Genomic DNA, 13,169 nt, shown 5'->3' with positions numbered 1-13,169 from the left:
AGGCACGGACGGGGTTCGAACCCGCGATCTTCGGTTTACGAGACCGACGCCTTACCACTTGGCCACCGCGCCTGCGCCGTGGAAGCCTGTCCTTGTATTTTTAACGTGAGAAGTTTCCCTTTCAGGATGGACGGAATGCTTGTTTATTCGTAAAACAATTCAGTTTTACGAGTAAGCAGGCTATAAATATGGAGGACGGACCGAAAAAAAACAGGTTTGGTTTCATGTCGACCTGCGGTCTGAACACAAATGTATTGTTGTTATTCGACCACAAGAGGAGGCTGTTACCATCTGAGGCCTGGGGGAGGTTTTGGAAATTGAAGCAGGCAGATGTCTCTGTTTTACCACTGTCAGAGTTTGCAATGGATTCCTCCAGAAAAGGCGAGAGTTTTCTTTTTTTTTCGCTGCTTATTTTTATTTAATATTTTTTATTTTACTGTGTAATCTACCACGTGGCTGGTGGTTGGGCGTTTAGCATTAGCATGGCTGTTTTTTTTGCATGGAGCCTTTCTGTAGCTTTTCACTGTTTTTCTTTGCAAAACAACAAAGTTGAATGCTTGGCTGTGCAGATTTTCCTTTTTTCCTTTCCCTTGTTTGGTGACAGTTTCAGAGAGTGCTTAAAAGATCCTTTTGACCTTCTCTGTACGTCTTCATCGGCACTATCAAAGCAAACATCACACCTGCAGAGGTCTTTCTCAGCATAAACCATACTGCTGCTCATTGATCATCACCTGAATTCATCAGATTTATGCCTCTGTAGTTACTGCAGCTCTGCACACACCCCTTCTGATTGAAAATCAGTACCAGTACTACCAGTACCTAGTGCTGGGCGATATGACGATACATATCGTGGGGACAATAGAAAAGTGTCTATCTGATATATTTTCTTCTATCGTCTCTATCGTTTCTATCATAATTGTATCAATGATTCATGTAAATATTTCATAACGACGAATGTATTAGTGTTGTCACTTTACATACATTCAGTTTATATAAGTGATAAATAATAAGAAAAAATAACTATTTTGCAAAGAACCTCCGTTTTGCGACATGACGCTGCTTTACATGTGGGTTTGCGACATGCTTTACGGCAGCGGCTTTCTGTGCGGCGCGGTGTTACACAGGGCCCACAGTATATTTTGACAGCATTTAAGTCATAAGTTATGAAAGATGGAGATGCATGAAGTATCAAACCCGGGGTCGTAACAAGTAGAGACAGCTAGCAGGCAGCCCAAGAAGAAAGACTTTTACCAAAACAAGGGGGGACTTCTGTGATTTGGTTCAAGAAGTCCGACACTGAGCAGAAAAAGGTAATATGCTAACTCTGCTAATGCTAATGCTAACTCTGCTATGAGACTGTTTTCTCATCTGAAGCCAACACAACAAACCTCTTCTCATTTGTGAAAGTTCAGTTAAATGTTACTTTGAAATAAAGCTTGAAAAAAGTAAGAAAGGAAATTATTTTTTTCATATTTTTCAGAGAATAACTGACAACGTACGTATTTGGGGTATATCGTGATATATATCGTTATCGTGATATAAAATTATCCATATCGTGATATAGGATTTTTTCCATATCGCCCAGCACTACCAGTACCTCAGGCATCCTCCCACTTGTTAAGTGATCTGGTTGAAAAGCCCTCCACCCTCACTCCAAGACATTTCCATACCTGCACAGGTACAGTATAACATCTGGACCAAGCACCTTTCCTTCATCCCTCACGTCCTGCTTGAGCCTCTGCACTTTCTGATTCTCTGCCTTTTCTTCATCTGTTCTCCTCTTCTCTCGTTTTCTTCAGTCATCAGCTCCTCAAAATGCTCCCTCCATTTTCCCAACGGACTCTCTTCTCACTTGTTAGTGCATATCCATCTGTACCCCTAATCACTCAAACATGCTGCACATCCTTTCCGGCTCCATCTCCCTGCTTAGCCAATCGATCCTCTTTTTCCTTAGCATCCAGTCTCAAATCCAGTTCACCATAAGCTTTTTTTTCTTTACCTTTGCTACTTCTCTCTCTGCCATACTCCTAGCCTTCTCGTAGTCCTGTCTACTTTCTTCACCTCCCTGACTATCCAGCTGCCTTCACTCGCTTCGTCTCCTTGAGTCCCAGTTATCCTACAGACTACCATCAGACGCTGCCTTGCTACAGTGTCCCCTGACACCACCTTATCTCGTTCAGATTGTATCTTCTTCATGGATACAGGATAAAGTCTTGCTGTGTGCACCTTCCTCCACTCTTACTTGTCACCCGATGTTCCTCCCTCTTCTTGAAGCACAGCAAACCTTCCCCATAGCCATTTCTATCCTTGTGGCAAAGCCTTTTACTTCATTTAGTTGATTAGTTTTATTTGACGAGGACAGCACAAACTGATGTGAAGAAGTTCAGTGACAGTGTCTCACAGGCAATTTTTCTACAGCTCAGATATACTGTTGTTATTTTGAAAGATCTTCAAACCTGCAGCGAATTAACGGTTTGTCCTTAAATGTCCACAGACCTAAAGCTTTCCCTCAGTGTGGATGAGTTTCTGATAATTCAGATTTTCTGTCCACCAGAATCTCCTCTTTCACAGATCCCAGTGTGGACACGCTGACTCAATCTCCCGTCACACTGGTCACAGATTAACTTTTTTTTTCACCAGGGTGGTTGAGTTCGTGTTGTTTTAAATCCCTTAAGTCCCTGAAACTCTCCGCAGCCCAGTCCCTGCTGTGTGGTCTGCCGACTGGATCAGCTGCTCCTCACCGAAGCCGTCTCCGTCCTCGTCTTCAGGCTCCTCTGGGATTGATGGCACAGAAAACAGGTAGAGGTGTTGGAAAACACCAGTTCAAGAAAATAGAAAATGACTTACCTTAAAACCTTAAACAAGAACATCCACAATGACACTTAACATAGAGTACAGGAACAAGTAGAAAGATATTGTAACATAAAGCGAAATTTATTTTGAACGTGAGCAAAAAAACTGATTCAACAGTGAGAGACAAGAATATACAGACATAAGTATATTTCATTTTAGGCTTTAGATTTAAATAGCTGCAACTTGCCTTAAAAACTAAAAGATTGTCTTAGACTATAGCAATCAGTTTAGAAACTTGTTCTTTAAATAAAACATTGTTGTGATAAAATAGTTAAAGAAAAACATTTTTTCTTACTGTGCTTATGTTGACTTCCATGGTTACAGATATTTTAAATATAAACGTGTTTAATGTACTAAATTGAATGTGAACAATAAAACTGATTTGACAACTCGGTTTATGAACAATGAAAAGATTTATAAACAAAAAGTCTTTAAGTCTTTAAGGGACAATATGGCAACTCTTGAGATGCTATTATATGTTTTTTCTTACATTTTTTCTTGGTTAAAAAAAAGTTCTTAAAATCAGTGAACATGTTTAACTATTTCAGCCTTTTAAAAGCTTTTAGACAGTTTTTCCAAACAAAAACAGTCTGATTGTTTTACCAGAAGGCTGTTGATCTGACAAACATCATAGAAACGTTTCGCTTTTCTTTGAATCTTTTATTATGTCGTCATGGTTGGAAGTTTAATTAGCTAAGAATTTGAATTCAAACCAAGTTTGAATTTATTGTGAAGTTTCTTTAATCCAAACAAGGTCAAAATTAGATTTACAGGCATTCTACTGAATATTTGAACAAGTGGTTGAAGGCTCTAGATGATTTAGACTTGACAAGATCAGGGTGTATTCGCTTCCTGTTAGTGATCGTGATTGACTGCAGCAGTTAGTTTCTTTTTATAAAGAGGAAAAAACGAAATGACCAATACTCAGAACACTGGGGAAATCCTTTTGTTTTTTTTGGACAATACAGATGAGAAGCAGATGCTGTGTGTATGATGTAAAGATAAACCACAAGTTGAACTTGTATTTTTATGCAAACATATTCTATAATCATGATATTTTCGAGGCTCCATACACGATTTGAATAGAACAGGATTTTATACATTTGCTCTGTCTTCTTGGCCTAACCAGGCCTCTGGGTTTTGCAGCTCAGTTTTATTTTCCTCCTTTTTTTTGGTATTATTTCCTTTTTTGGAATCATAGATTCTCGTAACCTGAGGAAAACAGTGTGTTAACGTCATAGATCGTATGCACCTGGTGCATCACTCTGCTCACCCCCTGGGAGAATGAGAAGTAAACTGAAGGGTCTGTTTAATTATTTATTGGTTAGTTATTGTTGTTAAACTATGTGGGAAGGAAAACCTCCTGCATCTGTGAGAATATTTGATTTTTGTTTTAGCACATTGTTTTTTTCTCCTCTATGTCTGCGTTTCTGTTTAGTTACCAGACACACAGACACATTTGCCGTCCTAGTTCAGATTTTTAAACACCAGCAGAATTATATTCAAGTGTTTTATGAACTTGTTTGCTATTCTGGTTATATTTAATTTAATTTATTTACCTTGTTTTTTAACTTACATCCAGATGCCAGCATTTCATATTTAATCATTGTCTCATTGCTTAAATTTTGAGCTTGTTCAGAAAATATGTGTAACAGTTTTTGGTTCTTAAAATAATCACACAGTCGCAGCAGGTGTCCTGAACTCGTCTCAGATACTTCTTCATTTTGTCTCGGGCGTCTCCAACCCATATAAGGAGCGGTGCTTTGTTTTTTTCTTTGTTTTCTAAAAATACTTTAACATCAACTTAATTCTTTTTGTTTTCAGGTAGGTTTAAGTGTTGAGATGTCATTGATTATGGTTAGGCATGATCTGATTGGTGTAAAACTGACACTTTTACAAAAAAAAGTCTTTTTTTTCTGACTTCTCAGCTGATGAGTCCTACTTCTTTTCAATATTTAGTAAATAAGTTTTGGAGATTCAGCTTCAACTGAAGTGCGGTTCAATATTATTATTTTTTGATCAGATGATAAATGATGCAGGCTGCTGCAGGGGGTGTCTTGCTGCAGACTGAGTGTGTTTTTGCTCACAGTTCTGATGCTTATCGTGGGATTTTTAGCCCTAATTGAAAGCCAGGCACATGCTTCATAATATCACTTTCTGAAAAATATATGCTCTCGTGCCTGTTTCAGGTTCTGTGCTCTTCTGTCTGTGTGTCTTACGTTTTTCGAGACGGAACTAAAATGTGTGTGTTCAGGCGAACGGGTGCAGCTTGAGGAGAAAACTGGTCATTGTGAGAAGGGTCTGCTGCCTCTGACCCTGGTCACAACTCGACGTGGAAGTGTGAAATCTGGTTGAAAGGTAAGCAGCTGATAAAGCTACAATACAAAAGGCAATATCATTTCTCCCCCTCTTTCCAATTTTTTTTTCCCTTTCGCCCATCTCTCTTCTCTTTTCTTTGCATTAATCTGCTTCACTGGGCTGTTCTCACAACTTCATACAGCAGGTGGATCAACGATTAGAATCACATCATCTTGTTACACATTTCTGTGTAGTCACTTTGCTTAATTCACATTTCTCTCAAATTTTCTGTCTACTTCGTGTGAATATATCAGGTGCTTATCCTGATAGTTGTTTTGTCCGTTACCATAGCTACACGATGAATGCGCAGACAAGCATGTGATCGTTTTTTTTTTTCCTCCAATAGAATCTCACAGCCGAAGCTGGTAAATAAAGTTAAAGATGCTCGTGTTTCGAACAGATCCGGGAGTATCGTGGGGTGTCAGACATGAGCCAACAAGACGGGAAGGTAAGATTGAACCAACTTTATCGATAACTGAAAGTGTCTGACAAATTAAAACAGAAGTGAAAATACTTTTTTTTTTTGCATTCCAGGTTTACAACAAAGATATTTAAAGGTCTTTCATACTTTGAAGGAATGCATATCACCCGCCGTGTTTCATGCCAGAGATTTAAACAAAGATTATTTTATGTTAGGAAATGATGGACTTGCAGCCATTTTGGTCAAATCTTGAATATAACGTAATCTCATGCAATATTGCAAGAAGTCTTGCTCAGATTATGTGTTGTGAACAACATTAGCTCAATATCAGTCAAACTGACAATGGTTAATGTTGATTAGCTGTGGCGACCATCTTGAATTGGGTTGACTCCCAAACTTATTCAGTTGTAGACGTATGTCCAATAATTACTTTCTGAGAGCTTAATTAAAATCTGTGCAGTGATTCATGACATGTTTTTGCTAAAGGTACAGACAAACAGACTGACACGGGTCATTGTCACGGTAATGAAGTTGATTGGCATTAGTTGGTAAAAAAGCAAACAGATGAAGAAAGTCTGAGGCACTCAAGAAGAAAACAAACCAGTGGAGCTTTGTTCAGGAAGGAAAAATGTTGCTCTTTTTATAGAACAGAAAGAAAACTGTTTAGAAGTGTTTTTAAGTTTGATGGATGGGAATAAAAAGGAGCAAATTTTAAAACAGGGCGCAGATAAACGTCTACAGAAAATATGAGTTTTTTGGACAGATCTACGACCTGGAATATTTTTTTTTACGGCTCCGTCAGAAATCGCTGAGAAAAAAATAATTGTTGATGGTTAATGTTCAGCTTGGAAAAGGACAACAGCCACCGCAGCATGTTCAAGCTGCCCCCCTGCTGGGCGGCCCGTGAGCCCGTCGATACGCTGGTTTGATGTTGGATGGAAAATAAGAACCCCCCACAACAAACAGAGGGCTGGAACACAGAGACTGGAACACAGAAAGAGAGACTAGAAAGGGAAGAACCATCGACAGATGGACTCTGTTGTGATTAAAGATGGCGGCGGTCTTCACCGCAGACTACGAAGGAATAAATTCGGTCTCTGGAAGAGGGATGGGAGTTGTCTGCGGTCCAGCCGAGCAGAATCCGGCGGCACACAGTGAGGAAGATGATCAGGTACAATGTCTGCTTTTACATCCGTAAGAATGGAAACTTTCCTTTGTCTCGTCCATCGTTCTGTTACGTCTGCTACCATTTTTTCATGTCGGTGCCCTGCTGTTTTGTTGCATCCTCCCTCTCATCAAAACAAAGCACATCATTTCATCTGACCAGTGAATGTGGAGCTCATAAACAGACGGCTGAAGACCTCACTAAATCTAACAGATTCGTTCATTTGAATTTTTTTTTCGTAGCTTGGCAGTTCATCCTTTGTTACACGGTTCAGCACGAATCGCCACATCGCCATCAGAAATGTAGGCCTTTTAAGAAGCTTTCCCCCTTTTTTGTGGGAACATCACAAGCATGAGATCCAGCAAAAATAAACTCAAGTCTGCAAATTGCTCAATCTTCTGTGCCTAATCCATATGAGACGTGTTGGTCATGATCTATTCAGCCGGGACAAAGGACATCGGCAGGACTCCAGAATACATTTTCTAAAAAAGACTTTTGATATCAATCTTTAGATTATTCTCAGAAGTTCAAACAGGGCTGAAATGATCATGGCACAGTTTAATAAAACTCTCTTACTGAAATATTTTCTATTACATCAACGGCTTTTATTATCTCTAAATTAAAATCATAAAATATATTGAATATTCTTTTTTTCAGTTTTAATTCAAAATGTTTTGGAAAAATTGCCTAATTTGGACTGTTTAAAACAGAGCAGTCTTGGTTGTGAGCGCTTAGAACGGGAACATTTGTGGAAATGTTTTCACAGGCTTTTGTTCTTCAGAGAGACTCGAGCAGAGATAAGCTTATTTCAGCCGAAGCCTACAAGGAAATCTAAATCCACACTGACAGGTGGAACAAAAGCACTCTGAAAGGACTGAATGGGGAGACATGAAGTTGTCTTCTGGTAGGACTTAACTGCAGTTGGACGTTTGAGAGCATGAACTTTTATTATTTCATGTATATTTAATAAAAAAAGCAAATGTAGTCTTATTTTTTGGGACATAAATAAAGAAATCCCATAAACAGTTTCTTAGAGCTGCGTTTCCTTCGACTGACACAAAACACATCAGGTTTTTAGATTTTTAAGAAAAACAGACCCTAGTAATGTAATAAAAATGCATTTTTTTACTGTTTCTGTGTCCTGAGGAGCTCAGCTGGGCTGTTTGATCAGAGACATTTTGATTTTAGTTGCGTTTCTTCTCCACACAAAGCTGTTTGTGACGGATTCAGTTTCAAACTGACTGGCTCCCTTTAAATCCTGCACAAATAAAATAGCTTTTGTAAAATAAGTTCAAAAACAGTTCCATTTTGTACTTTATTATTAATAAGAATTTGTCAAATAAAAGCTGATGGTGTTTCACATTGTTTCCAATCATTTAATTAAGAAAATGAAAATGTATTTGGTTGATTTTCAGGGTGAAAACTGTCCGTAGTTCCTGAAATAATGAAAGAAGGTTTTGTCATGTGTATTTCTTTTGTTGTTTTTAATGTTTTGACACAGTTACATACAACTGTGTGCAAAATTCATGTAAAGAAACAAACATTCATTTTTTTACTTGGTTGCCAGGTATGGATACTGTCACCTGGTTCTGGGATGAGAACATTTTTATTTTCAGCTCTGCAGACTGTTAATGTAAATATTCTTATATTTACATTAACAGTTTTATTATGATACAGAAAATAGTCTGGTTGCTCTTCAAAAATTGACTCTTTTTACATTTTTGTGTTTTTATAACATAACAATCTTTATCAACAAAAAGACAATCATGCATATTTTAATGTGTTGGTGAAACTTTATTTCAATAGAGGGCACCATGCTACCTCACCTGTTTTTATATCTAACATTTAGCTGAAGAGAGGAAGAGAAGCTCCTGTAACTTGGGGTCTATTTGACCCGAAGGCCACGGGAGGGTTAAGAGTTGAACTAATATTATACCAACAAATAAAACATGGGACGCTTTCTGTTACCTGTAAAATATTTATTGTGCCGTCAGTAATGTCATTAATTTAAAATATTTTGATCAAGAAACAGGATAAACACAGGCCTGCATTTAACATTTATTTCTTCTATTCCAGGAGCAGATGGGTTGCAAAGATAAACCCTTAAGGCAACGTTTGTCTCCAGACAGACGTTTCCATTTCAAAGAGGTGAAAGTGGCTTCTGTCTTTCTGCTGCACGGCGTCTTATATAACCAGACAATGGAATCCTCAGTACAGGGATGCACAGCTGCTGGATGCAAAGGGAGGACAATAAAACTCAAGGTAAAACCTGTTGATTCACAGTCAAAGCCGTATTTTCTTCATGATGTTTGCAGCTTCGGAGTATTTGCTAGAAAAGCTAAAAAGTCTGAGTTTTTTTTTTTTTTTTTTTGCACCTCTGGTCTCAAGAAATAGGTCTCTGTTGGATATTTTCTATGATTCATATTGCTGGCATATTGTACACCAGGTGCAGAGCTCACACTCGAACAGGCTTGAGCAGCGATGAGCCACTCCTGTTCATGTTACAGTTTTCAAACACGTCCATTAAAGTGCAAGACCGGGATCAGGTTTGATGTATTCGTGATGCTTCGTCAACCTTTCATGTCGGACTCCTGAAACGGCGTGCCTGCTCGGTGACTGACTGCAGCCGGAGCGTGTGAAGAGCCACTCACTGCTGCATTTGGTGTCTCCCTCTTTGTGCCTTAAACTTATTACAGTAATGGCAGGATCAAGTGCAGCTAAGAGGGCTGCGAACACGACAAGGCAATGTTTGAAGTGAAACATTTGCTTATAAAATTGTTAAGAAGTCCTGGAAATTGTTCTTCTCATGCCTAAACTGGCTGTATCCAGAGATGTTAAAATGTAGATTTTAGTTTTACATAATATGGACGGACGGTAGACACGTGTCCCTGTGTCGTTGTTTGACTCTTGGAGTAAACTCCTCTCTCCTTTTCTGAATTTAACACTGCATTGGAAGCTCCTCTCCTTGTGGTAAAGTTTATGACAAAGACAGTTTCATGGCAGAGCAAACAGGAAAAGAGAACTTCCTCTTAGTCATTCGATTGAACCGATCAAAGCATCTTCTGTAGATAGAATCACTGAAGTCTGGTGCAGTTTGTGGTGGGAATAAAAACCTGCAGAGAATGAATTGTTTCCTTCAGACAGTGTTTCACTTGCATCATCTATAGATGGCTAAAATACAAAAATATCAGTTGGTTGTCTATGATTATTTAAATGACCCCGGATATCAACACCCCAAGTTTTAGCTCAGTATCTGTAAAACTGTGTTTGCTAAGGTTGCTTAGCAGTGGCGGCCATCATGAATTGGGTCGACTCCAAGTGTTAATCAGCTGTAGATGTACGTCCAATAATACTACTGAGTTTCATTAAAATCTATTTGTTAACCTTTATTTTACCAGGTAGGTCAGTGGAGAACCTATAAATAGCAGGTAGATAAAAAGCAGCAATGATAAAAGCACACAAAACACACACAAAACCCAATACCATTCAGCGTTTTTACAGCATATTACACCAAATTCAGTGGAGAGCAGTGGGAACAATAAAAACAATAAAATCAGTAACAGTCAGTGTAAAGCAGCTGGCTGGAGGCGAGTGTAGCAGTGGTCTTGTTCTTGTGATTGTATTGAATTTTTAAAAGAGGAGAGCCAAATGAACGAGCCGAGCCTTAAGGTCTGCTGATTCAACTCGTCTGCAGCAGAGAAGTGAAACAAGGAGCGACCACAGGAGGTACGTGCTTTGGGTTCGAGGAGACCGATGAGGCTAACAGAAAACGCAGACTGTGATGTGCTTTTTGTAGTAGTAAGAAGTGACTGTGGATCGAGCGGGGTTTTCCCAATGAGAGGTCTATAAAAAGCAGAAAGCAGTGAGTTTGTCTGTTAGAACGGAGAGAAGGCCAGTTTATCAGGGAGTACAGATGGCAGTGGGGCGCATTAGATGAAGCTCCGGTTCATAGCAGTTTGTGAAGGAGAGTTTTTGAGGCAGACGTGTATGCCGCGTGTCACCGTAATCCAGGATTGGGAGCGCCGTCTTTTTAACTGCAGAGTGTGTAAAGGAAGATTTATTGCAGCAAGGAAATCCAAGGCAGGATTTCACCCTTGAGAGCGGTACATCTATGTGCGTTTCATGAGCTGTCGAGCCACATACTGAGACACTTGTAGCTTTTAACTATAGACTGGAGAAAGCGTGATGGATCCTAAAGAAGCCTGCAGTGAAGACAGAGCAGTGGTCAGGAGGGACTGGACGTCATCAGCATATAGACGTACACAAGAGTCCTAAAATCTGATTCATAAGATGCTAATGTTCCAGACAAACAAACACAGACATGTCAATCAGAAACAAACACATTTGCTTGCTCATATTGTTGTTTTCAGGCTTGTATCCCAATCTGTGGGGTGTAAATCTACAGTGATCAATTATCTAATTCATCAGCACAGTATTTAAAGTAATTAAGTGATATTTGCTCTAATATCCTTGTATGTTTCTGGTTAGTAGGTCTTTATAAATTACTTGAATCATGTGGAAGAGTGCAGGGAGAGGGAGGGAGTCAGTGCGCCTCATGTACCAAAACCTGACAGGTGCAGTTCTCGCAGCGTCCGGCGGTGGCGCTGTGCAGGCTCCGCTGTGTGCAGCAGCAGCCCCAGCTCCTCAGACACGCTCACATTCAGCCATGGAGAGCGGACTGTCCTCTTTGTTGATTTTAAAGTCCCGCACGTCGGAACCATGTCAGGGTTCGTCCTAACCCGCGTCGGTCCAGCTGCCCGGCGCAAACCAAAGCAGCCAGGAGACCTCCACGGGTGAAGTATGTGTGACTTTTTAGTTCTACTCTCCCTCCTGCTGCTCGCTCACACTTGGACTGCGGAGGGGGGAAACGGAACAGATGATCGGTTTAGCTGCTTGGATATAAATCCGTTCGGGGACTCGGTGAGGGATTCCCGTCGTGTCCGCTGACGCTCCGGGGCTGGGGATGAGACGCTCGCGGTTGTCGTGCCGCGCGTTCAGTTTTCGCAGCTGTTTGCGGGTTCCTGCGGGGGTATTAATAGTGTGAGAAAGTTGTGCACTTGTCGGTGGGCTGCTGAAAGGCCTGGCTGTGTGTGTGTGTGTGTGTGTGTGTGTGTGGAGTTTGTTTCGGCTCCCCTCCCCCATCCGTATCAGCCGCTGCTCCGCTCGCTCCGAAGAGGCCGAGACGTGAAGGTGACGAAAAGCCTCGCAGGTTTCGTCCCCGAAAATGTCATTTTCGTCTCCGCAGCTCGCGCTTTTGTCTCAGCACGTGCGCTTCCGCTTCGGTCCTGACGCCATGATCCTTTCATCCAGGTAGGAAGGATGAGCGAGGCGAGGTGAGGCGAGCGAGGCAGGTGACGGAGTCAGCATCACTGAACTCCAGCTGTTCAGCGAGGCGCGAGATCCTTCTCCTTTGTGGGATTGTTGGGCGCATCTGGCCTCGCGCACAGTGCGCGTGCTGCTCACACTTTACCTCCTCGCGCCGGCATTGTTCAATCAGGATGATTTCTCTAAATGTGTTGGAGGGAGTGGGTGTGCCCTAAAGGAAGGGGTGCTGGCAACCATTAAAAAAGATTTCTCCTGGAATCACAGTGAAAGTTAACCCCGCTGCCAGCCTTTATACGATCATAATAATCATCCTTTTTTTTTACTTCCTCACCATTCATTTATAATCCTATTAGAGTCAACAAGTGCTCAGAGCTATAAATAGTAAAAGTAATTTACACAGGAAATGTGAGATCACGTCAGAGTTGGGACTTTAATGCACTTATTTATTTATTTTCGCCAGGATTTGGATCTGCAAGCAGCTGTCAGATTCTGGTGTGAATTTAAACAGTCAGCTGTGGCCATATCAGACCCTAAATTAAATATACCGGGAGGCTTAGTCATAAGCTGTGCGCTCCAGCAAAAATAAGGCTCCGAAGACCAAACTGCGTCCTCGACAACATATCCCCTAAAATCGTTTGGGTTTGCCGCTCTTCGGCTGGTTCTGCTGACAGCTGGGGAATTAATTAAAATCAGAATGTGGCCGGAGCATCAGCACATCTGTTAATCAGTGCTGCTCAGTTTGTTAAGAAACTCATTATTTGTATCACTCAAAGCTCTGAGAAAGTAAAATGCTGGATGAACAAATTCCGGCGTACATCGCATTCAAGATGGCTGCCACTATGGGGCGCCGTTTGTAAATGAGCTTGTGCTCAAAATTCATGCCTAAATTTTGTCACATTTAGCTTCTGCTAAAAATTCATGCCTAAATTTTGTCACATTTAGCTTCAAACACTGTTTAAAAATGTAGTGTTGATTTTCTGATGTCACCTTTTACAACATTTAGCTAGTTAAATGTAATTGTTACAGCTACATGCTAAATATAAATCT

General features: G+C 40.5%; 1 protein-coding gene and 1 non-coding gene across 6 annotated transcripts in view; one reads left to right on the top strand and one right to left on the bottom strand.

The window, feature by feature from the left end:
* Positions 1 to 72, bottom strand: trnat-cgu. The gene has a single exon. It is a non-coding gene; the product is annotated as a tRNA-Thr (tRNA).
* Positions 73 to 1,537: 1,465 nt separating this feature from the next.
* Positions 1,538 to 13,169, top strand: part of axin1 (axin 1) — a 29,647-nt gene continuing 18,015 nt past the window's right edge. Inside the window, exons 1-6 of one of the 5 annotated variants that reach the window (XM_037978815.1) lie at positions 1,538 to 2,799; positions 5,108 to 5,211; positions 5,558 to 5,659; positions 5,746 to 5,768; positions 6,684 to 6,803; positions 8,874 to 9,059. The gene's annotated coding sequence lies outside the window, so the exon portion shown is untranslated. Of the gene's footprint in view, positions 2,800 to 5,107; positions 5,212 to 5,557; positions 5,660 to 5,745; positions 5,769 to 6,058; positions 6,804 to 8,873; positions 9,060 to 11,427; positions 11,600 to 13,169 lie in introns of those variants that run through there. The other 4 variants (XM_025008860.2, XM_025008861.2, XM_017429380.3 and 1 more) reach the window with 4 other exon arrangements.

This window comes from Kryptolebias marmoratus, linkage group LG12, assembly GCF_001649575.2.
Source record: "Kryptolebias marmoratus isolate JLee-2015 linkage group LG12, ASM164957v2, whole genome shotgun sequence".
Taxonomy (NCBI): Eukaryota; Metazoa; Chordata; class Actinopteri; order Cyprinodontiformes; family Rivulidae; genus Kryptolebias; species Kryptolebias marmoratus.
Note: the sequence above shows the minus strand (reverse complement) of the source record. Positions and strands in the feature narration are given on the sequence as shown.